This window comes from Eptesicus fuscus, chromosome 12 (genome assembly GCF_027574615.1).
Source record: "Eptesicus fuscus isolate TK198812 chromosome 12, DD_ASM_mEF_20220401, whole genome shotgun sequence".
Classification (NCBI taxonomy): domain Eukaryota; kingdom Metazoa; phylum Chordata; class Mammalia; order Chiroptera; family Vespertilionidae; genus Eptesicus; species Eptesicus fuscus.
Genome location: NC_072484.1, coordinates 24,623,394 through 24,649,425, shown reverse-complemented (window position 1 = coordinate 24,649,425; position 26,032 = coordinate 24,623,394). Strand labels below are relative to the sequence as shown.

Here is a 26,032-nt window from a genome sequence, read left to right as displayed (position 1 = left end):
AGCTGCCTCTGATGACACGCTTTACTCATTGCTGGGCACTGTGCTCAGCTGTCTGCCTGCCCCTACCTAATGTCACCCTAATAAGGACTTATTGGGTAGATGTCATCGCCTCCAGGATACAGCTTAAGAGAGCTGCAGAGGATCTCATGACTAGCAGATATGACAGCGGGGGTTCCAATGTCATCTAATGAGTAATCGCTGTGGGTTCCCAATGATAGCTGACATGTAAAATGAACATCATCCATACCCGCCATGACTGAAAAGGGTCATCTCTCCCATGCAATGCCTGTTCATTCACTCTTTCATTTATTTATTGTTTTATAAATGTGTATCGAGAACTTATGTGCTGGGAGGACACAAAAATAAGAAAGCCTCACAGGTTCTGCCCTCATGGAATTCCCCATCTAGTACTTTGTTAAAAGTTTTATTGGATTTTTATTCTTGGTAGTTGCATAAGTAACGAGGATATGTTGTATGCTGCACAGCCTCAATGAAGCCAGATGGCTACTAATTTATGAAACTGTGGGCACCCAAATATGGGGTATCCTATTTGGCTAGATAATGGTAAAATCTCTAAGGACAGATTACAAAAATAAATCAAAAATTGAGTAGCTCACTAATGCATTCCTTTACCTGTATGTTTCATCTGTATCTCTTTATCTGTGGGTATTGATTGAATGCTTCCTTTGTATAAGATATTGTGCAGGGTATACAAAGATGAATTCAGATTCCCATGCAGCTAACATTTCTTTCAGGTTTGGATATGAGCTGGAAGTAATTATAGTGCTAGAAGGAAAGGGCATTGCCTTGGAGAGCTATGTATGAAGTGCTGTGGGGTTCAAGGGAAAAGAGACAGAACTTCCAGGGGAAAATGACATTTGAGCCAGACTTTAAAGGGCAGACAGGATTCTAAGATGGGGAGATAGGTAGGACAGGGGGTTCATTTTAGGCAGAATGGTGAATAAAATACAGAGAAATGTGACTACTAGCAAGAAAGTCAGTTGAACTTTGAAATGCGAAGGATACTTCAGAGGTATGCATGATTGACTTAATAAGCAACTTCCTAAGTGCTCATCATCATTTCGATAATCTTTTATGATTGGAGTACTTTTTTAAAAAATCCAAGTAAGAAATGATTATTTGAAAAATTTAGAAAGTACATAAAATTATAAAAAGAAAAACATCAGCAGGAAACCTTCATCCAAATGAAACCACTGGCGAACATTTGAATGCTTTCCTGAATTTTGTTTCTATGCATTTTATCATGTATTACATTCTACCTTTTCATTTAAAGAATAATACCATCATTTACCTGTGTTATGAAAAACTCTGAAACTATCACATTTAATGACTTTGTCCTGTTGCATCATGTGGCTTTGTCAGTTGACTCTACCCCACCCTATTGTTGGAGGTGTAGGGTGTTCCATGTTTTCCACTATAAACAGCCTGGCTGCTGGCCAGCTAACCCCTTTTGTATTTGGCAGATGGTAATGCCAAGACACTTATAATAAGCTGAGATGGGGACTTATGTTTGGTTGCTAGGAGCCAGAAGGAACCAAGGTACACAAAAATGAGCCCTCTGAGTGGAAGAGGGGGCTGTGGAGTTTCTGGGAGGAAAGATTAATTTGCTGGTTAGGTCATGCCCCCTGGGAAGTTTGATCTGAGTGTGCTGCTGACCTTCTGGCCCCCAGGAGGCAGATTCATTGATTTTTCAGGCTTAAAACCATTTGGTTACACCTCCTGTTTCCCAGGGCAGTTTGGATGGTTAGTAAAGGACCAAAACCTAGGCTCTTCACATTGGATTTACATGTTGGGAAGAGGAGGCAGGAAGACCAGGCAAAGGGCAAGTATGTTCGCTCCTATCTTTGACCTGAAGGATGGAATGGGCAGGGATGGTGGGAGTCTGTCGTAATTTCAGTGGCTTTCTAATCTCCTATTAGGTGGAGTTAGCAACCAGAAAAGTATTATCCTTAGGAAGAAAACTGATGAGGAGATTTATGCCTCCTTGCTTGGATTTTTAAGGTTCCAAAGTACCTGTGTTTGTGACTTATTTTTTGTGTACAGTGAGCCCAATCTGTTCTTCATTGGCTCTTCTTATCTTTGGCCCCATCTTTCATGAAATTTGTATCTAAGAGGAGATCATTGTATTGGAGAGAGACACAGGTCCTCACTGAACAAGCTGCAGTAAATTCAGCTATTAAATCCATTGTGAATCCCAGCGGACTGCGGTGTATCAGAAATGTAGTTTTGTATGCTGCATGCATGTTCCGAATAACAACACCTGGAGGCCTCCTTGTGTAAATGGTTCAGCAAAGGAAGGAGACAGGAAGGAGACTGTTAGCTCAGGGCAAGAAAACATCTGCTCCATGACACCAAAAGCGAAAGAGGCATACCATTTTTAATAGATGCTGTTTTGAAAGTTTCTCTGGAATTAATTTCCCATATTAAATCATACTTCAGACTTTCTTAGGAACTTCACCATTCTTTAATTGTTTGAAAAAAGCAGAATTTTAAAAGTTAAGTGGACTAACTCTGAGATGAGGCTGTCTTCATTCATATATTAGCTGTGTCATTGAATACCTTTGTGACTTTGAACAAATGATTTCATTGCACAAGGCCTTCATTTTCTTATCTTCAAAACAGACACAACAAGAGCACCTATGACACAAAGTATTTACACAGATTAGAGGTGAGAAAATATTTTAGAAATCAATATTGGAAATAAAGTTAAACACTTAAAAATGTGGCTATTAACAATCTGTGAATTATTATGCAAGTATTATTATGCATGTGAAATAAAATTTTGGAGCAGTATTTTACTTTCTATGAGCCAGGTCTGTAAGCTAGGCATATTAACACATTAAAAATAATATATGGAATATTAGAGTAAAATGATGGAATGAAAGCACTCCAGACTAGGAGAGTTTCAAAGTAATGCAGCTAAACTGTGAAGCTAAATAGATATATAACACAACTGAATTCTAAAATGATTCATGTTTATCACATAATATTTTATTACCCAAATGTGCTCTGGAATTGTAGGTTCTTGTATTTAAATTGATAGTCTATATTAATTTGGAATATGGAGGTGAATGATTTTGCAAAATTAAATTGGGAATGAATTAAATTTTAGGTTTTGGGGAAAACTGGTTCTGGTTAGAAGGCTAATGTTCTTTTTTATTTAGTTTAATTGAAAAAAAAAGTAGGTATTGAAACATTAAACACATGCTAAAATTTCTATGAGAATTACATGAGTATTTATCTCAATATAAATGTGCAAGCAACATCAGCTATCTGAGTTAAACAGAAAGTAAAACATCCAGAAGTGAAAAATACAGCTACATGTTGTGAAATAGCTAGTGTACAGTCCTGCTGTAAAATGCTACTATAAAATCCAGATGCCTGTCGTAATGGTTATTTATCATATAACCTTGTCCTTACTTATTCCTCAAAGCAGAATAGGAGCCATAAATAAGAATAATTTTGAAGAAAACAAAGCCTGACATCAAAAGGGATATGTAATAAAGTATAAACACAACTTTGTTACCACATGGCATAATCATCAAGTCATTTATTTTCTCATCCTGTTATTTACACCTTCATCAAAGTTTCTCTGATCACCTATTAAAATACCAGTCTCTACTGGGCAGAGGGTTTGGAGAAGTAGGTGGGGGAGATTCAAAGACAAGAAACAAACCTTTCTATGTCAGGTTGCTCACAGTCAAATGGACAGAAGTGTGCTTATGATAATTAGCAGCATCCAGAAAAGTGATATTACAGTTTTAAGGCCTTGCTTTTAATACACTCCCATACTCACACCATGGATTGCTTTGCTAGTTTCTAATTGCTCCCTTATTATTTTTTATTTTCTGGATTTCCTTTACTCTTCCCTGGATCTCCTTAATCCTCCTGAATAGCATCATTTACATAACAATCAGAATGCCCACTTATTCACCAGGGCCATATAGAAAACTCTCATCCCAATCATCCTTACTTTAGCTGGTGTACCAGTTAGTTTTTGCTGTGTAACAAACCACCCTAAATTTTGGGGGATTAAAAAAAAAATTTTGTGATAATGAACAATATAAACTGATGAACAAAAATAGACCTAGAGACAAAGAAACATCAATCAGACCATCAAACCTCAGAGGGAAGGTGGCGGGGGGGGGGTAAGGGGAAGAGATCAACATAAGGACTAGTATGCATGCATATAAGCCTAACCAATAGACACAGACAACAGGGGGTGGGGGGTGAGGGCATGAGTGGGGGGGGGGGGGATGGGGGTAATGGGGGAATAAGGACACATATGTAACACCTTAATCAGTAAAGAAATTTAAAAAAATATTGTGTTTTATTTCTCACAGTTCTGTAGGCTGGATGGGTGGTTTTACCAACCAGGCATGGCAAGGACTGGGTGATCTAGGGTGGCTTTAAGGCATGTATTTGGGGCCTCAGCCAGAATGACTGTCTTAGAAACTTATCTCTGAGTGGCCTATCATTTTTCGTCAGGCTTTCCTAGCCTTTTTGACATGGTGGCCTCAGGGTTCCAAAGAGAAGCAAAGAAAGAAAGTCCCAGTGTTCAAGTGCTTCTCCTGCATCTGATTTGGACATGTGACTTCAAAGCAAGTCACATGCCCAGACTCAGGTTCAAGATCCATGTGGAGAAATAGTCTCTCCATCTCTATGGAGAAGCTGCAGGGTCACATTGCAAAGGGGCATGATATAGGGAGGGGAAGGCTTTGTGGCCATTTTAGCAAATAGTCTGAGGTGCCTGGACTAGGAGCAGCATATGTTTCAGCCCAGAAGAGCCCTACCTCCTCAGAGTTCATTGGCTAGAACTAGTCATATGGACCCCACCAAGGAAAGACACAAAGGAGGATAAAAAGTAAAGATTTCTGTCCAATTAGCTATTATACATTTGTCTCAAATAACAACAGAGTTATACCTCATTTATATACTCTTTAAGAAAATCCATTTGGGCCTTTGAGAATTAGTCTTATTCAAAGACACCATGAATTTCCATCTTCAGCCTTTGAGTGCCAGAGGCTGGTCTCCTAATAGATAAGGATGTGAGGGAGGAGGGAAGATTGTGTGAAGTGGTTTATATTTTTTTGTAAAAAATGGTGACTTGACTGTTGACTGCTGATCACATACAGTCTTTCAACCTCTCAGACATTGCAGGTCACATTTCATCTCTCCTGTAAAGAATTATACAGCTTGTGTTGAATTATCTTTGTGCTCTTCTGCTCTGCATGCGGAATTTGACTCCTTTAGTGTGGGCCCTGTGCCTTATTCACTAGTGAATTCTATCTACATAGTGTCCAGTCTAGCAAATGAAATAACTAATAGCTAATCCTTTGGGGAAGAAGGAGAAGGCTGTATTTACCACTTGGTTCTTAGTTCATTCCCTTTGTATTGTAAATGTGAATGTTCTGTTTAATTGTTCTTTATACTGAGTCACCAACAGATCAGACCACTGGCATGTATGGATTCATCATTACTGACAAGTGAGAAAAATAATGAGGCATTCATTCATTCTACACAACTTTGTGTCACACATGTTTTATGTGACAGAGACAAAGCAGAAAACACAACACTGCTAGGCTGTGGAGGGATATAGAAAACAAATATAAACAAAATGTATAAGATATTAGATATCAGATATCGATGTGTTTTAAGTAGAAAAATAGAACAACTAGGAGAGAGATGCCCGTGCTAGTGGTGGTGGTATCTATTTTGTAATGAGTGGCCAAAGGGTCCTCTCAGATGTGGTGATGTGAACAGTGATCTGCAGGTAGAAAGTCATGAAGATGTTCACGGAAGAGCAGTCCAAAATAGGGGGCTGGTCTATGCAAAAGCCCCGAGGCATAATTATGAATGGCCTCTGTGAGAAACAGAAAGTCCATGTGGTTGGAGTTTAGTGAGCATGGGAAAGGGCTAGGAGATGGGAGGAGCGAGGTCCATGTTTAGATCATGTAGGGCCTTAGAGTGCATTGCATAGACTGGCTGAGAGAGATGGGGAATCATGTAAGTAAAGGAAACAAAATATCAATGTTAGCAAGAATTATATGGATTTAGGGAGAGAGATGGGAGAGGGAAGAAATCTGTGTCTCTGGCTTATGATCTTTCTTTTCCCTCTCCTCCAACATTAAACGGGTTTCTCATTTTGTTCCCTCCTATGAAAAATCTACTTCCAAGACAGACTTTGTTTTAACAAATCATTAATATCTATAAAAATACACATTGTGATATTTGGACATGTGTAGAAATACCTTCTTCCATAAGAAATAGGCTAAGAAAAATAGATTATCTAGTTTTTGCCGATAGTTTACTAGATATAATCCTTTTAAAAACAAGTGCCATATTTATGTGTTGCTTTTATTATAACTTATGTTTTCAAAAATATCAGTTTTTATACCAAGTCTAGATAGCTTTGCTATCTAGGAGCTTTGGGAAAACCCAGCTAACTGTAATAAATAAGCAGTTGTGTAACAAAGTGGCTTTGATTTCATGCAGAGGGGTGAGCATTGGTTTTCTGCATGGAAAAGCTACTGCATGAGTATATTTTCTTTTTCACAAATTCATTTTCCATAAAGAAAACCATCCAAAGCAAAGGACTTTCTGTATTTGTTTGGTAAGTATATATTTTTTAAAACTTATTACAAAGGTAAGATATTGTAGTAAGGGTAAACAATATAGAAATTTTTAGGGTTTTAGAAATATAGTTGTAGTCAATTCATAATAGCATTATTTTAACCAAGCCAAACCAGCATTTTTATGAGCACATTCATTTATTTCCAAGATAATTTGGTTATAGCTGAGTTATTGGTTTCACGTGACTATTATTGGGCTGTTATGTGCATTGTTCAGTCAGAGGAAAGATTGAATTATCATTTTGACTTGCTGTGGCCCTCAGTAAGTAAAGCCTGTTCCTTGCCCTCTTTTGCATAATGTATTCCTCCTAATACAGAATTCATAGGACATCCAGAGGTTAGCCAAGGTTAGAATGCTTAGCAGCTGCTAATAACATCAGTGTCTATTGTGAAATGGAACAAACCTTCGACCTTGAGAGCCTCCTTCAAATAGATTATAGATGTGTCCATTTTCAGATGGGGAAATTCCTTGAAATATAATTTCTGGGGTTCTCTGGTTTTATAGTAATTGGTTGAAACAAATCTTGAAATTAGTCCTTTCCACTCTGAGCATACTTTTGTCCACTAGACTGTCCACGTGTCTTACATAATCATGAAGTATCCTGTGTAGACGTGTGTGTTGATGAATATTTCAAATTAGCCTAAAGCTTAGTGTTCTGTTTTTTCCACATTTACTATATATATGTGTGTGTGTGTTTTCTTTTGGTAAAGATGCCTACAGTTGGGCTTATCAGTCATCAAGTAGGGTAAACATATAATTAGCCTATAAACGCTTTTGGGGTTTGCCCCTACCCAAGAACCTTCCCACTTTGTGAGAGAAATGAGTCCATGTCTGGCATGTGAGGAGAGTGCTATGGCTCTGGTGGGGGAGACTGAGTTAAATTTGGGAGGTGACGATTAGGGAAGACTTAGCTTCTGGTTTTCCATTCTTAACATCCAACCCTGAGGCTTAAAGCCTTTGTGTTCATTACCTAAGAATGAGAGTTGAGAACCAGCATTTTACTCCACTGAGTCCCAGAGCAAATGCCAGTTCCTTAGGCTTTGGGATGTAATATACTACTTTGCAGAGAACTAGGAATGTACCTTGAGGCACTACATGTAGGGTAAAACACAACCACAAAATTGAGTGGGAGTTAAAGTTTTTAAGACCATGCCAAGGAGGTCATCATGAGTCATAAAATCATGGAGAGAAAATCCTAATCAATTATTAAAAACTGTAGAGAACTGAATAAGGGAAAGAGGGCCCAGGTCCAGTGGGAGGTAATTTTCAGGATCCATCAGCATCTGAATATAGACTTTCCATCTCCTGGGATCTACATGGCCATACCACTAGGAAGGTTTCCATGGCATCTTCCTGGACACAGGGCTGTGGGCAGAGACACATCTTCCATCTCTTGCTAGGTCTCTAGTCTGTGAGTGAAAGAATGACTCTATTTATGGGGGTGTGGTGAGACTGTGGGTGCCCTATAAGCTTCAGGTTGTGGTTTTCATCCACCTGGGAGCATCATAGTTTTCCAACATGTTTGTTCTTAGTGAAGATTTAATTTTAAAAATAAACAAACATGGCAGTGATGTCACACATTGCAAAATAACTGGTTTCTGCTGCCTGATTATATCAGATAAACTTTACACTTTTCCTGGAATACGTGAGTTAGAAAATTTAAGATAGGTAAGTCAGGTACAGACATACCATACTTTTTTCCTGCTTAATCATCACTCAACTCATAGATGAAGGAATTAGGAGACAGAAGGGATTGTGACGATAACTAAAGTTGTCATTGGCACTTGAACTAGAAATTGTCTTCAAAATATCAATTTACTTCCATACAGGCTACACAGACCCTAACCATGTTTCTGTCTGATTCCTTTGTGAAATGAAAGGGCCCACAGAATGAACCGTTTTGATAAGCTGCCTCACAATTTTAAAGTATATTTAAAGTTAATCTCTAAGAACGAATATGCAATGATGCCATTTTCCTGATTGTATTTTTATGAGCCACAGTTTTATATCCCGCTGCTTATCTGATTTGAAAACGGTTGTAGTGTTTGGAGAAAGTTAATATTTAGTCTTGCCAAAACCTTAATAAACTTAGTCTTGAACTAATATTTCAGGCTCATGGGGGATTTCTGTATGCTAAGATAGATTTTAATATTACAGAAATGCAACAGTGACCTTTCCATAAAACCTTAATAAAATTATTTTGTGATATAAACTGCAGACGTGATGGGAACTTTCTTGAATGAAAGAATGTGTGATTTATCTGCATTTCATAGTTTTATCTTATCTCTCATTTCTCCAGATCTCTGGTGTTTTTCTTTCCCTTAAGCCAAACAACAGTAATTTCCATAACTTCAACTAAAGAACAGACACAGTTTTCAAAACATGTTTTCCCTTTGCACAGTGTCGTTTTACTGCTGCTGAGGTACCTGCTGTCTTGATAACTCTATTAGTCTCCATGCTGTTAAAAGAAGTTAGTATAGGAAGTTTCATCCATAAGTTTCAAGTATTTAAGATTAAAAATGCCATTTGTGGGTGGCACATAGCAGCTGTTTAGTGGCAAAGTGGTATGCAATGGTTTATGACAGCTGCTGAATGAGGATAGTGTATCTAGTTTATAAAATTAAAGTGATGAATGTTTGACAAACAGACTTCAACTTCCCCAAATTAAAATGTTGGCTGGTAACCTGAAACTGAAATTCTTTGGTTCCCAGAGCGTGGCATATAGATGACCCCAAATGACCAAACTCAGAAGCCCATAAAAATAGACTTCATAATATTTTTTGTCGATTCTAGTTTAGGGTGGGGAAAAGTCTTAAGTGTAGTCAGTGTGCATCATTGTTTTCTAAACTGCCTCTTGTGATCTCCTTGCTGGCTTATCTCTATCAAGTACACGAATCAAAGACAAGATGAAGTCTGTTTAAGGAGTAGAAAGTTATGCTTTTTATTAGCCCCAAGACTATTTGCCAAGGCAAAATTGGGTAAGCATTCCCCAAGCAATCAATCACTCTGCATCTAACTGTTTATCAATTGAATTTTAATCAATAATCTTATACCAAATAAATATCAAGACCCATGTCACTGCATACTTGAAGTTGAAAGAGTATTTACACTTCTTTGGGTAAGAAGATTTTGGAAAGAGGCTGTTAGGTCCTCCCTAGAGATGGACTAACCCAGCTTTATTTTCTAAAAAGACATTAGAAAAGCATTTACTATACCTGTGGTCGGCAAACTGCGGCTCGAGAGCCACATGTGGCTCTTTGGCCTCTTGAGTGTGGCTCTTCCACAAAATACCACGGCCTGGGCGAGTCTGTTTTGAAGAAGTGGGGTTACAAGAAGTTTAAGTTTAAAAAATTTGGCTCTCAAAAGAAATTTCAATCGTTGTACTGTTGATATTTGGCTCTGTTGACTAATGAGTTTGCCGACCACTGTACTATACCATCTCATCCAGGGCAACAATGCCTATTTTACCTCTAAGAATAGACCATCTACATCCTTAAGGGACTGGAAGCATTGGCTCTGAAATTTAAAAATTATAATTTTCATTGTAAAATAAGTTATTGTTTTGATTGCATTGATTTAAAAGCTATACTCCAAAGACCATTAATTTTTCTTGCATGGTTTTTCCTCCAAATGAACACAGAATGTCTGTATCATTTCTTCTATGTGAGTGATGTCCAATGCATGCCATGAGTTAGAATGGAGATGGGATGGGTGTTGGACAGGTAGTTCAAGGCTATGGTTCTGTTACAGCTCCACCAATGGGGTTGTGAACTGTGCCCAGTTCACCAGGTCTTGGCCTCTGTTCCCACCCAGTTACAGGAAGAGCTCAGATTGACTCTGAAATCCTAGGAAACTTCTTTTATTCAATGTTGCTTAAATGATGTTACTTCCTTTACCAGCTTTCTATTTCATAAATATGCTTCTTAAAATTGTGTCACAGAGGTGTACAAAATATTTTAAAGCAATGATGGGATCTAAACTAGTTTGCTGAGATGGTTAAATCCCTTGATAGATGTCCTCCCCAAGACTGCATTAAGTTGGTTAAGTTGGTTAATGGTTAAATAACCACCTCTTCACCATTAGCTCATGATGGTTGGAGTTCACCAGAAGTTCAAATGTTTTTCATATAAAAAGAAAGGGTGGTTGTCCTCTGGTTTTCTGTTGTGTTTATTTTTTAACCTCTGTGAGAATCATTGTCTTCATCACTTTGACATGAATCTCAATACTTTGACCCATTCTCCCAGGCAGTCATTTTGTATCAGTGAGCTCAGGTCAGGGCGCATTTGGACACCTAAAGTGCTAGAAGGAGCTGTGGAGGTGAGGAGTGGGGTTCTGCAGAAGAGAGAATGTGGTGCTACCACAGGATTGCCACACTAAGAGACTGCCAAGAACAAAAAGGATGGATAACAAAAGGGGAGAAACAGACACATGTGGAAAGAGTATCAGTAGATATAGGGTGAAGGTAGGAGTTAAACTCTAAAGAGGTTAGGAAAGATCAGGAATAAGAAAAGAACATTGAGTTTGAAGACTAAAAGGTCCAGCTACTCAAAAAATCATTTTGGACAGAATATTTGAGATAGATTCCATATTTTAAGACATTAACAGTGAGTCAATAGTTAAGAAATGGCACCATTGAGCAAAGCTGGCTTTTGTCATTTAAAGACAATTGGCCCATGGGATGGTATGACATAGGTGGTCAAAATATATCTTAATTATAAGCCTTTCTCTCTATAAAACTTTATGAGATGTTTTGTTCACAAACCCCAATTTAACTTACCATTCAAGCAGTGATTATAATTGAATCCTATTTTCTTTCCCATTTTACCTTGGGGATTAGTTTCAATTAGGGAAGAACAAAAATAAAAACATATATAATGGCTTACTCACACTTGTGATTTCATCAGAGTTAAATATAGGCAACCACATTAATTTTGTTGAAATGCCCAAAATAGCATGGTGGGCCAACTAATGTCCTGGACCAATTGGCTACACCCTGATGTTTTGATAAAACTAAGTTTCCTCTATCACATTGAGAATACTTTAAAAAACAAAGCTAAAAATTAAAGACACGGTGATCTGCTTAACAGGAAATTTCTTTTAGGATAGCATTTTAAAGAAATAAATAAACCTTGAATTCATTTTTCTTTTGGGTAATATAAAATATTTTTTTTTTATTTTGAAGCTGAGGGAACAAGGATGTCTGTCCTCAGGTGAGTTTGAAGTAGGCACTTAGATAGTGATATTAATAGAGGCACCTCCTTTATGGAGACAATCCTTATTTTTGGTTTAACTCCCTCTCTTTAAAGCAGCTTCAAGACAATCCCAGGAAAAGACGACTTTCCCTCATCTTGGTGAGAGGCCATATCTTCAAAGTCTTTTACCGAATTTAAGGAACTTCCATCATGAGAACCTAGGTCACATTGTGAGAATTTAAAGTCAAAAGGTTTAAGTTCTAGTTCTACCATAATTTGAGAGTCTGCTTTTCACATTTTGCACCTGGAGTATGATTTGTAACTTAGAGTGTATGAAAATACTTGGGAAAATGTAAGCCATTACATAGAGGTTGGGTGCTCTTCTTGTGAGAGCTGTGGGAAGCTTGGTGGGTCAATGGTAAATAGCTCCGAACAGCTGCATTTAGTACTGCCAAGTGGTGATAGCAACCACTTATTTTTCGTTACCGCAGGAAGTCCTGCTTCTCTCGCCTAATGAGAATGTCATCCTGCTAGTCTCCAGGTCAGGCTGTTGACTTCTCTCTGGTGTCTTTGAAACTTGCCTGCAATCTTGTAGCATTTTAGAATGAGTCAAACTTTACTCCTTAAGAAACAAAATAATTGATTGCAGATGCAAGGACCCGAAACAATTTTCAGTAACTTTGCTTATTAGTGTCAACACTTGAGGGAACCAAAGGCTCGTCTAACAAAGGGCCGGGGAACTTAGTTCAAGAAGCTCCGTTTTGCTCTTTTTCACACCCTTGTGATCTAGCTTGAATTAAAAGTTAGAGACATTTGCTAAAGTAAAATCCGACTGGCACTCTTGGGAACCACTTCACATCCGACTTCTCTGACCTCTGATATCCTTCCCATCGCCTCTGGGCCTTATTACTGAGGGATTTTTTTCAGTGTCTATAGAAGCAAACACATTTTAAAATAACCCAGTAAATGCACACATTGTATGAAAGGAACAATTATTTGAAGGCTGTTGACCTTACCAGAACTGGGCAAGCGTTTGGCATCTGAAAAGTCTGCTTTGATGCTGGAGAGCTGTCCTAGAAATGTCACTGTGTCATTACCCTGTCATTTGCTCTTCAATGCACAATAGTACTGCATTGTTTTTCATCTTACTTGTAGCCCTCTGAAGATGGATTTCATTTTAGGAGGTAAAACACATTTCAGGAAGGATACATATGGTTCTTAAATAACATCTATGTTTATTTGGAGCTCAAATAATGTTTAATCAAACTGATCGGAGCTGGAAGGGATTAGAAAAATGACTGTTCCAACCTCCAGTTTTCACAGACAAGGAAACTAAGCCTCCAAGAGCTTAAGGAGCTTCCTGAAGGTCACACAAGTAGTTGGAACAGAGCTGGGACTGGAATCCAGGTCATCCATCTCTGATTGCCCTGCTGTTTCCATTCCAGCAGGCTGTACAGGTCCTATTAATTTAATATTAATTGTGGAACAGATGTAATATATAATTAAAGTCAGACCCATTTTTTAAGGTGTGGCCAAATTACTTATAGAACCATAAAATTTGGATCATTTGAATTCAATTCTCTAATGTCACATTAGAAGACCTATTTCAAATTGTGTGAACATTGGTGATAGTATTTCTTAGGGGAATGACTGTGAAACAGATGAAATGTTCAGTCTCCTGCTGGTGTATCTGACAGAGCCAAAGACAGCACATATTCTAATATGTACACCTAGTTTTTATGTGCGCTCACACTTACATAAACCAATGCACCCAGGAAGTTTTCTATCTCATTGGAAGTAACAGTTTATTATAGGATGCCACACCTGGAAAAATAAAACAAAAAACTGGCAAGTTAACACTTATTTTATAAATGAATCAAGATGAAGGATTTTGCTTCTTTTTTTTTCAGACTAATTGTATTTTTTGGCATAATAAAAAAAAAGCAGAAAAAAGGATTGGGGATTTTTTAAAGAGAATTTGCTTGAACCACAATACAATATACAGGTAATGTATTGTAGAACTGTACACTGGAAACCTATATAATTTTATTAACCAGTGTAACCCCAATAAATTCAATAAAATATATTTAGAAAAACAACAAAGAAACAAAAATGTGCATGAATATCTATAATAATCTATAATAATATAAGCATAATATGCTAACTAGACCAGACAGACGTATGATCTTCCAGACAAAGCCGGGGCTGCGAGGGCCCAGGCACGGCGCTGAGGCTGTGAGGGCTGAGCCCCTTGCTCGAATTTTGTGCATCGGGCCTCCAGTGAAAAATAAGATCAACCTCCTAAACCTTAAATTCCATGTAATTTTTTTCCTCATTATCTCTATTTTATTAGTTCCATTTCTCTCCTTCCTGTAAGCTTTTGAAGAATGGAGGGAAAACATTTTGAACATATAGGTGAAGAGGTAATTGAACATGTGTGAGATTTGAGGTTTAGTTAAGCTATATCTCTTTGACCACAGGTTATTATCGGTCATATGGTACTCTTGTGTGTGTGAACATATAAAAGCTGTTAACTTTGGATACCTCTTAGCTCAAATTCTAAAAAAATATAAAAATAATATAAATTATTTTCTCCTTTTAAGGTTTGGACTCAGTTCCAGTATCCATGCATGGTCTTATACTTTATCCTCATCTTGTGACTCCTGTATAATAATAGCAGAGACCTGTTTATAAAATTGCTTGGAGAATGTTTAAATATCAGGAATCTTGATTAAATTTAAGAGCCCATTGTCTATGTATGTTTATTTTAATAAGAAAGTAGTTTTTAAAATAGAGAATTCTTCAAGCCCTTGAATTTGTGCCTGCTCCTAGTCCAAAGCAGTTTCCCTGCTTTCTGAAGTCACATCTTGCATTCCTCAGACTTATTCCATACACATGCCTGAGGCAACATCAGATAGATTATTCAAGCAAAGATAAAATAAAAATCTTCCCTTTGAAATATTAATATAATTAAGGCAAAATCAGGCCTCTAAAGAGAGCATTCTCTCTTGACATTTACGTGATTCATGTTGATGATATTTTTGCCTGATAATTGTGGGAGAGCCAGTCCAAGGGCAAAGGAAGGGCAAAGTATGGGAGACTGGGCATATAAAAGAGGAGGACCTTATGAATAGTCCAGGGAGTCTTCTTTAAAGAGGCCATCTCACCCCACTGGTGTAACTCAGTGGTTGAGCATTGACCCATGAACCAGGAGGTCATGGTTCAATTCCAGGTCAAGGCACATGCCAGGGTTTTGGGCTCAGTCCCCATTGTGGGGCATACAAGAGGCAGCTGATCAATGATTCTCTCTCATCATTGTTTCTATCTCTCTCCCCTTCTCTCTTCTTCTCTCAAAAATCAATAAAAATGTATTTAAAAAATAGGCCATCTCTTTGGATTGAAAACCACACCCCCCGTGTCTAGAGTGTGGCCCCAACTCAGGACCCAGGTACCAATCTTCGCAGTTCTGAATCAGTGGTCAGAGGTCTGAGCTAAAGGCTGGGCATAGCAGAGCGGAGTGCGATGTACAGCCAAGAAGTTATTCATAGGCCCCACTGGGCTGCAGAACGCAGTGAAGAGTGGAAACCTGTTTTATAGACTGGGTTTCAGCCACTAACCAGGAGGCAGGCAGCAGGGTCTGAGCTGGGAACAGCTTTCCACATCCTGGAGGGGAGAGCGGTACACACAAAAAATGCTACCCACATGTGCATTTGGGTAACTGTTGAAGAGGTTATTGTCCTCTGCCTTGGTTGTTTTAGGCTTGGTTGAGAGCTCCTCCATACAATAAAATACTCATTCGTTCATTCATTCATTCACGCTATCATTTATTCATTGTTTACTGAGTGCCCACTGTATCGTAGACCCTATAATAACCAAGGAGGCTGGCCTTCTCAGAGTTCCTCCTGTAGTAAAGATACAGATAAGCAGCTGTTTACAATGTAGAATGATGGGTTCTACAGTGAGGAAGTACAGGATGCTCCAGTGAAAACATAGGAGCGGTATCTACCCAGTTTCTCTTGCTTATACCCACAGGATAACCAGAACTAACCATATTTAAAAGAGAGGTTCAGGAATAAGAAGGAAAGAGAAATATGCAAAATGCTCAGTGTTATTTGGAGCAATGAGTCAAGTCTGATGACAAATCCAGAGAGTAGAATGTAAATGGAAGTCATATTTTTTGAGTGTCTTTTGAGCTGCTGCTGCTTTTCAATGTAGCCAAGGGCATGTTTCTTCTAGAACCTTTGTTTTTTAACATGATCTTTTTCTGTGGCCCTTTTGTAAATGGCAGCTGCTTAAAGACTAAGTTTGTTGATCTTTATTTACCCAATTTCTTCTTGAGTTCTTAGGAGAAATATTAGCACCCATGGCTTATAGTTAGTTATGAGGGACCATAAAGGTTTGGTTCAAAAGAAGAAAGTGCTTAAAGTTTCTTATTAGGTGACTGCAATGTCCACATTGTAGGTTAAATAGATGTTGTGTTGACTGAGTGTTTGGTTATGTCACCCTTTGTTTACTTTCTTCAAGTTGCCTGTCACCCTTACCTGGTTTCTTTAGACTTAACCCTTAAGGATAGGGCTTAAAAGAAATGGTTAAGGAAATTACCTATTTGCTTTATGTCCTCAATGTCTACTCTTAGTCTTGGTTGGAAACCAAGTTCCAGGACCCAGAATCTCCATATCCTTGATTTTCCAAGGCCTCCCTGAGAGAATTGCTAATTCTCGACAAATGGACTGTCTTTATTACTTACCTGAGGTTTAGTCCCAAATAACTAGCAATTCGCTTTCCCTGGTGAACTGGCCTGGGCTATAGTTGAAGATCTTTTTCCTTCTTCTTTTTGTTTTATGTTGTTTTGCCTTTTTCCTTTTAATGAAGACTTGATCCAAGAATTTTTCCCCCCAAACTTTAGCTGACATCAGAATCACCTGGCCAGCTGGATACACATAGGTCTCTGGGCCCCACCCCAGATTTTCTGATTCAAAGATCTAGGTAGGGCCTGAGATTTTTTTGCATTTTTAGTAAGTTTCCAGATGATGTTTGCTGTCTGGGTACCATACTTTGAGAACCGTTGATCATGTCCATGGGGCCTAAATTTTCTCCGCTCTTTCCCCTGTACTCCTGGCTTGAGTCCCCACATTGGCTATCCAGATTTTACCCTCAATAGTTCAAAGGGTGTGCCAGTAAAGAAGCAAACCCCATTCTAATAGTCCCCACCCTGGAACCCCTGGGCTCTCCAGCAACAAAGCCACAGAGTTCTATCTTAGCTACACAATTAAGAACACTGTGAAACAATGTCCAAGGGAGACAGTTATTTGTATAATCTATTTATGAGCTCCACTGAAAACAGTACAAACTTAATATGTCCATTGCCATTTTGTTTTCTATTTCCCCAGACCTTATCAGAATTCTATTGTGGGAGTGAGAAGGACTGAACTCTTCTAAATCTTATTGAGTAGGGCTAATGCCTACTACTCAGGGAGAATTATTTCTGTTTATGGTAAACTGTACACATTCCCCATATATTCTGTTAGTTCTGGTTTTGAAAACAGTGGCAAATTCTACTTTTGCTAGAAAGAAAAAAATCCACTCCTTTGTAGATAAGTATTCCAGGTTTGCCTAATTGTCTTATTTTCTGGGTCTGTTGTATTTCTCAGGGCTGTTGAAGTTAACTGTTTATCTTACATACTCAGTAGTAATAAATTCTGCTGTTTGGTGTGCCCCCTTTGTCAGTGAAAACAAGTACTTTCTTTCAGAGGCATAAAAGAAATAAGATGCCTTTACTTTGCAGAATAAGTAAAAAAAAACAAAACTTACTAAAAAAAGGTTTGTTATTACATGAAGCCAGAGAAAAGCCCAGTTTAATTATATATTTCTCCAGGTTTCTACCACACACACTATATATTTTCATATTCTAAACGTTGATTTATCTTGCATTTGATCACACCCAAATTTCTTTTTAGCAGTCATTCTCTACTCTAAAAGTCATTAATATGCAAATGTATTTTCTATTTATGAAAGATCAAAATACTGTTAAGCCAGGGACTTACTAAACGTTTAGGAATAAGAAAGATACCTCAAAAGGCCTAATGTAGAGGGAGACAGGTCCCTGCTGCTCTCAACATCTGTCCACCGGTGTGGCTCCCTAAACCCGGGTCTCTGGGAGGCATTATCAGGTCAGAAAACCCCAGTCACAGACAACTGTTTTTTTAACCTCACCTGAGATATGTTTATTGATGAGAGAGAGAGAGAGAGAGAGAGATGAGTTGCCTCCTATAAGAGCCCTGTCCAAGGATCAAACCCACAAAGTAGGTATATGCCCTGACTGGGAATCAAACCCATGACCTTTTGGTGTGTGGGAGGATGTTCCAACAAACTGAGCCACCCAGCCAGGGCCATCAACAACTACTTTTAATACATTGTCAGCCATTTGATGTGTTCAAGAGGATGTTGGAGAGCTGGCTATCACATTAGGTGCCATTCACAAGGCAATTATGGAAGACAAACAACCAACATCTGAATAATCTTTTGAAACAAATCAGTTCTTTTCTTGGGAAACTGCATATCTCATCAGATTCTAATAAAGTCAATTCACGTTAATAATTTCACTCATCTATTTTGTAATTTTGTACTTTTAAGTTACATTTGCCTCCTAATTATGACTGTTGAGATGGAGAGAGACAAAGATGAGATGTTTGCTGTTTTTATGCTATTCCTATTCAGTTTGTGTTTTTTAAAAATGCCAGGAAATTATTTTAAATCAGGAGGTGCTATATTGATAAATAAATATACTTATTGTACATTTAGGATACATTTAATAGATTTGTCATGGAAAGGCCTTAGGTATTTTTGTAATTCAGAATTCATAAAAAACTAACTCTCACACCAACTAAGTCTGTTTATTCCCAAATATAAGTATAGGAGAGGGTTCAGAATTAATACCAAAGTTCCAGTCAGTGTTATGAAGTAACTCCTTCCTAAGAATCAGTCATAATTGTTGTGTGTGAAGGCTCCCAATGTACAGTCAAGATTTTAAATCTTGAAAGGAAAAGGGGAACGGTTTACAGTTTTATTAGTCTCTTCCTGCTGTTTATTCTTGCCAGAAATTGTGGTGGAAAATATGGACATTATTTAAAAATTGATTTATGTGAAGAAAAATAAAGTAAAATTTTAATGTCATCTCTTCACTTTAGAGAATTTTTTCTTGAATATAAAAATTAAAATCACTATGAATCTTTTAAAATACAGAAAGTATTAAAGAAAATAAAAAATCACCTAAAATTCTGTTAGCGAGATATAACTAACTACAGCTTATATTTTGGTTTATGTTTTGCTAGTCTTTTCTCCCTGTTAAAAAATGTATGTGTATATGTGTGCATGCATGTGTGTATAAGAAATGTGTATATAGCAGAAAAAATTGAATCATTCTTGCATATAATTTTTTTACTTGCTTAATAATATGTTCAGAGCATTTGCTTCACAAGAGTTGTGAATATTTTTAGAAACACTTCTAAATTTGATGTTGTTCAGCAAATAACTATTCATTGAAAGCATTATTTTTAATGGACACAGAATATTTAAGTACTATAGCATATTTAACCAATTGCTTAGTGATGCTCATATTAGGACAATATTTTTTCTACTATAAATAGCATAACAGTGAGTATCTTTGTACTACATAGATTTTCTATGCATTTATTTATGATAAATCCTACCAGTAGAAATAACTAGATCAAAAAGTGTGAACATTTCAAGGCTATGGGAATGTATTACAGAATTATTTTCTACCAAAATATACAAGAATGCCCTTGCCTCACCCTCAGTAGCATTGCCTATTATCATTTTCTTCATCTTGAACCTTTTATATATATATTTTTTTAAAGGTTACTTAATAACTTGATGAAAATGGAGTTATTTTTAGCAAATGGGAAAAACTGTCATTAATGGTGCAATAGATCGGTGTCAAATTAGAGTTTTGCTTGAAGTAAAGCCATTTATTTAAAAGCTCTGGATGATCTGATCTAGCTGTCCATCTGTTTTTAGAAATATAAGGATATCTTATTTAAAGATTGAAGAGCAAGACATTGAAATCTGCTTGATAGAGTCAACTAATTGACTTTTCGTCAGTGGAAATTTTTATCTCAACACTGTTCTGAAAAACAACCTTGGTTGTTCTCATCGTGGGGTCATTTGAGGTCCTGGGTTATTTGGTTTAACAGGATTTGTATGGTTGGATAGGGAAGGGATTCATTCTTTATGCAACTGTTTTTGTCATGAGGTTGAAAGTAAAAGATAAAAGATACTCTTAAGAAAATTTATAAACCTAGTACTTAAATGTTATATGTTATCAAGTGGAAGCAAATGCTTTTGTAAACAAACTCATTTCTTCACAAATAGAAACGGAAAGTCGAGAATGCCTTTGTTGGTTTGGGGAAGCTGCAAAGTTTATTTAAAGTTTGTATTCATTGCTGAGGGACAAAACTGTTAAAAGACATCTGGATCCTGGGGAATGATATACTGTAGAAATATCTTTACTCTTTAGAGGGGCTTTGGAATAGAAGGACAGGAGTTATCAGAATTCATTTCTAGATGACATTCTATTCTGTATCTTTCTTTCTGTGTTTCTTTGATTCAATTGAAAAAAATGTATGGCTGCCCATCCCTTCAATGCTGTGCCTGCACCTTCTCAGATTGATACGGTAATTTGCTGGGCTTTTTAGGAAGATGTCCAGCTTCAATAGGCCCAATGTCTTCTTTTCTTTGAGCAGCTATAAAAAAATGCCACAAAGTAGTAGCTGAAAACAACGGAACTGTATTTGCTCCCAGTTCTAGAGACCAAAACTCTGAAATCGAGATGTCTGCAGGGCCATGCTCCCCCCAGGCTGGATGGAAGAATCCAGTCTTTGCCTCTCCCAACTTCTGGTGACCACATCACTCCAATCTTTCCTTAGTGGTCATATTGCCTATTCCACTTCTGCCTGTGTCAAATCACCCTCTGTCTCCCCTTTTAAAGGACACATGTGATTGCATTTAGGGCCCACGAGGATGATCCAAGATAACTTCCGCATCTCAAAACTCTTTTTTTGTTTGTTTGTTTTCTTTATTGATTAAGATATTACATGTGTCCTTATCCCCCTTTTGTCCCCCCACCCCCCTAACCCTGCTTATGCCCTCACCCCTCTGGTGTTTGTGTCCATTGGTTATGCTCATATGCATGTATACAAGTCCTTTGGTTGATCTCTTCCCCTTACCCCCACCCTCCCCTGCCTTCCCTCTGAGGTTTGACCATCTGATCAATGCTTCTCTGTCTCTGGATCTGTTTTTGTTCATCAGTTTATGTTGTTCATTATATTCCACAAATGAGTGAGATTATGTGATATTTATCTTTTTCCAACTGACCTATTTCGCTTAGCATAATGCTCTCCAGGTCCATCCATGCTGTTGCAAGTGGTAGGAGTTCCTTCCTTTTTGTGGTAGGAGTTCCTTCCTTTTTACAGCAGCGTAGTATTCCATTGTGTAGATGTACCACAGTTTTTTAATCCACTTATCTGCTGATAGGCACTTAGGCTGTTTCCAAATCTTAGCTATTGTAAATTGTGTTGCTATGAGCATAGGGGTGCATATATCCTTTCTGATTGGTGTTTCTGGTTTCTTAGGATATATTTCTAGAAGTGGGATCACTAGGTGAAATGGGAGTTCCATTTTTAGTTTTTTGAGGAAACTCCATACTGTTCTCCACAGTGGCTGCACCAGTCTGCATTCCCACCAGCAGTGCACGAGGGTTCCTTTTTCTCCACATCCCCACCAGCACTTGTCATTAGTTGATTTGTTGATGATAGCCATTAATCACATCTCCAAATTTCTTTTTTGCCATATTAGGTAATACTCAGAGATCCGGATAGGGATATCTTTTGGGGGCCATCATTCAATCTATGTAACTCAGGATCTTAAATACACCTGACTTCATGGACTTCCCTCTGTCAGTTCTCTACCAAAACATGAGGCATATGTCCAGAAACCCAACATTCTTTGCCAAAGATTGATCCAGCTGGCCTAGAAAGGCAGAGTTGACTCCAAAATTGAACCATCATATCTGGGATAGGTGGTGTGGTAAATCTTAGAGACTACCCAGAAGATTTAAAGGTGCATGGCACAGTAGGCCAACAGACAAAGAGCTGTTCTTCCTTGGTTCATGCCAACTGAATGGATGCATGGATGAATACAAGGAAGGCCTTCTTTATGGATGATGTGCATATTTGGTTCCCAACAGCCTACCTGAGCTCCCTTGTTGTCCTCCTAACTCCTTCAGTTTCTTGTCATCTTCTTTAGAAGGAGGGTTTTGCCAATGCTGTAAAACAAGACCTCCTAGGACACCCCCCCCCTCTTCTATGGTCCCCTCCTTGCCAAGCTCCACAGTCCAGGGACTTTCCTCTGCAGCCAGTGCCATAGCTAATCCGTTCCAGTTGCATAAGAATTTAAAAACAATAAGACTATTGAAAAGTGCACTGGCCTCCTTCCAGTAGCTGTTCAAGGTGTTTGCTCTGTACAGGGTGCCTAGTTACATGTCCCTTCTTTGTGTAAATCCTCCTTTCCTTCCCGTGTTCCTGAAGAAGGAGGGCCCTTCTTGTGCTCTGCAGGTGGGGAGGTGGTGTTCTTCTAGGAGGTGGAGGAGGCAATTGAACCTTGAAGTATCTTGTAAGTGAGGCCTTAGAAGGCAAGCTAGAGCATTCGAGAAGAGGAACCTTTGGCATGGCCCAGAAATAGCGTTTTTGTATTAGTTAGCTGTGGGTGGGGCTTTGAGATAATTGCAAAAACGATGTATTTACAGAGTGACCAGTTCCCCCCTCTATGCTTTTTAAAAGAAGTAACTGTCCCTTTAACTTCCTCTGGAATCCGTTGGACTACAACATGTACCTTCATTTGTTCCCATTTAAAAATCAATTACCTGGATCAAACTGCTGCTAAGCACAGTTGGCTGGGTCAGCCTTTTCTAGTCTGTGAAGTCATAGTTGTACCATCTATATCAAATAACCCAACTGCTGCCCCTAAGGACAGGTTCTAAGAAGTATTTCAGAGACACTTCAAGGAACAGCTCCCATTTTACAGCCGGGAAAATGCAGGATACTCCAATGTCATTTTGCAAGAATGACTCATACCTTGTTCAGAGCCCCAAAAGCTCTGAGAAGGTAAGCCATAAAAAGAGCACCTGCCCCCAGTGCAGGTGTCTTTAGAGATTAAGGTCAAAAGTATCTCCTTTTCCCGTTAGCCCCCACCCAATCTTTCACATAATGAGGCCATTATAATGAAATTGGTACTCAAGGTAGGGATGATTATATTAGTAGTAAGGACAGTAGTGAAGTCTGAGAAACATCACACAATGAGGATTGATGTGTTCTTTTGCTGAAAGGATCCTGGGGAACCCAGAGTTAAACCAGTGAAAGATGATGCAAGTTGATATAAGCTTTCTCTTCATTTTCATTTTTGATCTGACCTTTTTTTTTTTATATCAGAAGTCTCTTGCTGCTTGCTATTCTCCTTAACATAAAACCAAACGGAAATATGGAAAGGCACAGTTGGCAGGAGTGAGAACACACAAAGGTCTGCAGAAGAGAGGTGTTTCGCCCACTCCTCTCCACAGCCTGGTCAACCAGGGAGGCCACCACATTGTTTCTATTGTCTGTCTTTTTTCATCTGTTCACACTTGGGTCCCTGTCGTTGTTTAATTCTGAACAACACATCCACGACAGCCAGAGAGAGTTTTGCAGTTCTGTTTTTATCTGTAGATCTGCTTTATGGCATAGAGGCCATGCATGCACATCATTGCGCTAAAAGCTTGCTTCTAAGTTGCCTTGGGTGAAAAGAGAGCGAGAGCGAGAGCTAGAGAGAGAGAGAGAGAGAGAGAGAGAGAGAGAGAGAGAGAGAGAGAGAGAGAGAGAGAGGGAGGGAGGGATATTCTTAGACAGACACTGATAAATGAAATGGAAGGAAACAAAGAAAAACAAACTGAGAGGAACAGAGGGACAGAAAGATAGGAAGAGAGACCCAGTTATAGTCATTATGGGAGAGAGAGAGACATGGATCAATCTCACATGATGGGATTGCACCTGCCCCTTCTCCCACTCTCTGCATTCTGGCCCATCTTCTTGGCTGTACCTGGAAGGCTTTAGGTGCTGATTAATGGAGGGCTGCTTACCATCTTAGCTGGCCTGGTTAGAATGTCTTTTATGCTTTCACCAGTTTTTAGGCTGTTTAGTAATAAGTAATGGAGAAATTCCTTCTCAAACAGCAACGGTGGCTGTTGTGAGAAAGCTACCATGAAACATGACCTAATATATTCTTCACCTGCTTTAAATTGTTTGCATCAACCTATCTGTATGACTTTAACTTTTTTCTTTTATAATGGGAATATATTATTGCATTACATGTGCTTGGTATGTAAAAAATGCAAATTTCCCATAATAATGCTCAGCACAGAAGATAACAGTAAATATACCTTGATTTTCAGCCCCAATCCTTATTTCCCCCCCAAAAGTAAGCAGGTCATAAATTGGGAAAGTTCTTTCCAAATTTTTAAATAACTTATTTATATGTATATGTATATTCCTGGAGAAATATATATGTTCGTCTTGTGTGTTTGTGTTTACAAAATGGTATTAAACTGTTCATAGCATTCTATAGCTGTGTTTTTAAATAAATGGTATCACACTATTCATGTTTCATATCATTCTGTGGCTTCCTGTTTTCACTTAATGGTATGTGTTAGAGATCTTTCACATTCAGATGTACCTTACCTTGTAGTGTGTGCCAGGATATGTATACACTAGGTTTTTCTCCTTAAGCTCTTTAGATAGTTAATCACATTGATTTATTTTCAGTGTTGAAGCATTTCACATTATTCTTTTGACAACTCTCTGGAATAGATTTGTTCATGTTTTTGCTAGAATTTTTTTCTCTGTAAGTGATAATGAACTCTAGGGTTGGTGTGTTTCTTATTAACCCCCTTGGGATGTCATTGTTGGGTTCTGATAATGGGGCTTATGGAATGAGTGGGGTACTAGCTTTGCTGTTTTTATGTCCTGGAAAATGTGTAGGTACACAGGATTTACCTTTTCCTTAAAGTTTTGGTAAAACTTGCCTGTAAAATACATGGGCCTAATATTTTATTACGTATTTTTTTCAATTGATTCCTAGGTCTGTGGTCTGTTTAAGTATTCTGCTCATTTTTTGAGCCATTTTTTTTAATTTTGTAAACCTTTCACATTATTTAGGTTTTCAAATATTTTGATTAAAGTTATGCATAGTATTCTCTTACTGTTTTCACCTTTTCCTCTTTGTAACTACATCCCACATTTCACTGTGAATGTTGTAAGTATGCTTCCTCATTATCATCCTTCTGCCCACATCTCTATCTCACTTTCTCCCAATACTTACCAATTTTTTAAATATAAAAATAATTCAGAAAACAATTCATTTGTACTGATCATTCTTTTACTATTTTTTGGTTTCATGCTAGATATCTAGGTTTTGATGTACAATGTTCCCATTATTTGTTTCTAGGAAGTTTATAATTGTTGCTTTGACTAGTCTGCTGAATTTAAGAATTATTTAGAAGTATGTGTATAAGTTTATGTTTTTTCCTATATGTACAGATTTTATGCACTTACTGTCATCCTATCTAATAAAAGAGTAATTTGCAAATTAACCATCACTCTGCTATACCCATAAGCCATGCCCACCAGCCACGCCCACTGGCCAATCAGGAGCGAATATGCAAATAAACCCAACCAAGATGGCGACAGCCACAGAGAGCAGGAGGGAGGCTTTGGTTTCCCAGGCAATGGAAGAAGCCAAGCTTTCCGCCTGCCCTTGCCAGCCTAGGCCTCCACTCAAGGCTACAAAGTTTCAATTATAGAAGATAAATAAATCCAAACAGAAATGGCGACAGCCACGGAGCTGAAAAGAACGGGAGGCTAGGGTTGCCCCTGGCAATGGAGGAAGCCAAGCTTTCCGTACACCCTGGCCGGCCCAGGCCTCTGCTTAAGGCTACAAAGTTTCAATTATAGAAGATACATAAACCCCAACAGAAATGGCTGCTGCCATGGAGCAAGCAGAAGGCTTGACTCCGCTACAGGCTACAAAATTTCAATTGTAGAAGATAAATAAACCCCAGATACCAGGGCCTCTGCTTGGGT

General features: G+C 38.2%; 1 protein-coding gene and 1 long non-coding RNA gene across 2 annotated transcripts in view; one reads left to right on the top strand and one right to left on the bottom strand.

Moving 5' to 3' along the window:
* The window catches only part of PLCB4 (phospholipase C beta 4), a 219,256-nt gene that overhangs the window by 37,350 nt on the left and 155,874 nt on the right, over nt 1-26,032 (top strand). The gene's annotated exons all lie outside the window — the stretch shown is intronic.
* LOC129150888 (uncharacterized) lies at nt 2,480-17,018 on the bottom strand. The gene is made up of 3 exons (XR_008557671.1): nt 16,594-17,018; nt 9,870-9,961; nt 2,480-2,658 (listed from the first exon to the last, which is right to left on the bottom strand). It is a non-coding gene; the product is annotated as an uncharacterized LOC129150888 (long non-coding RNA).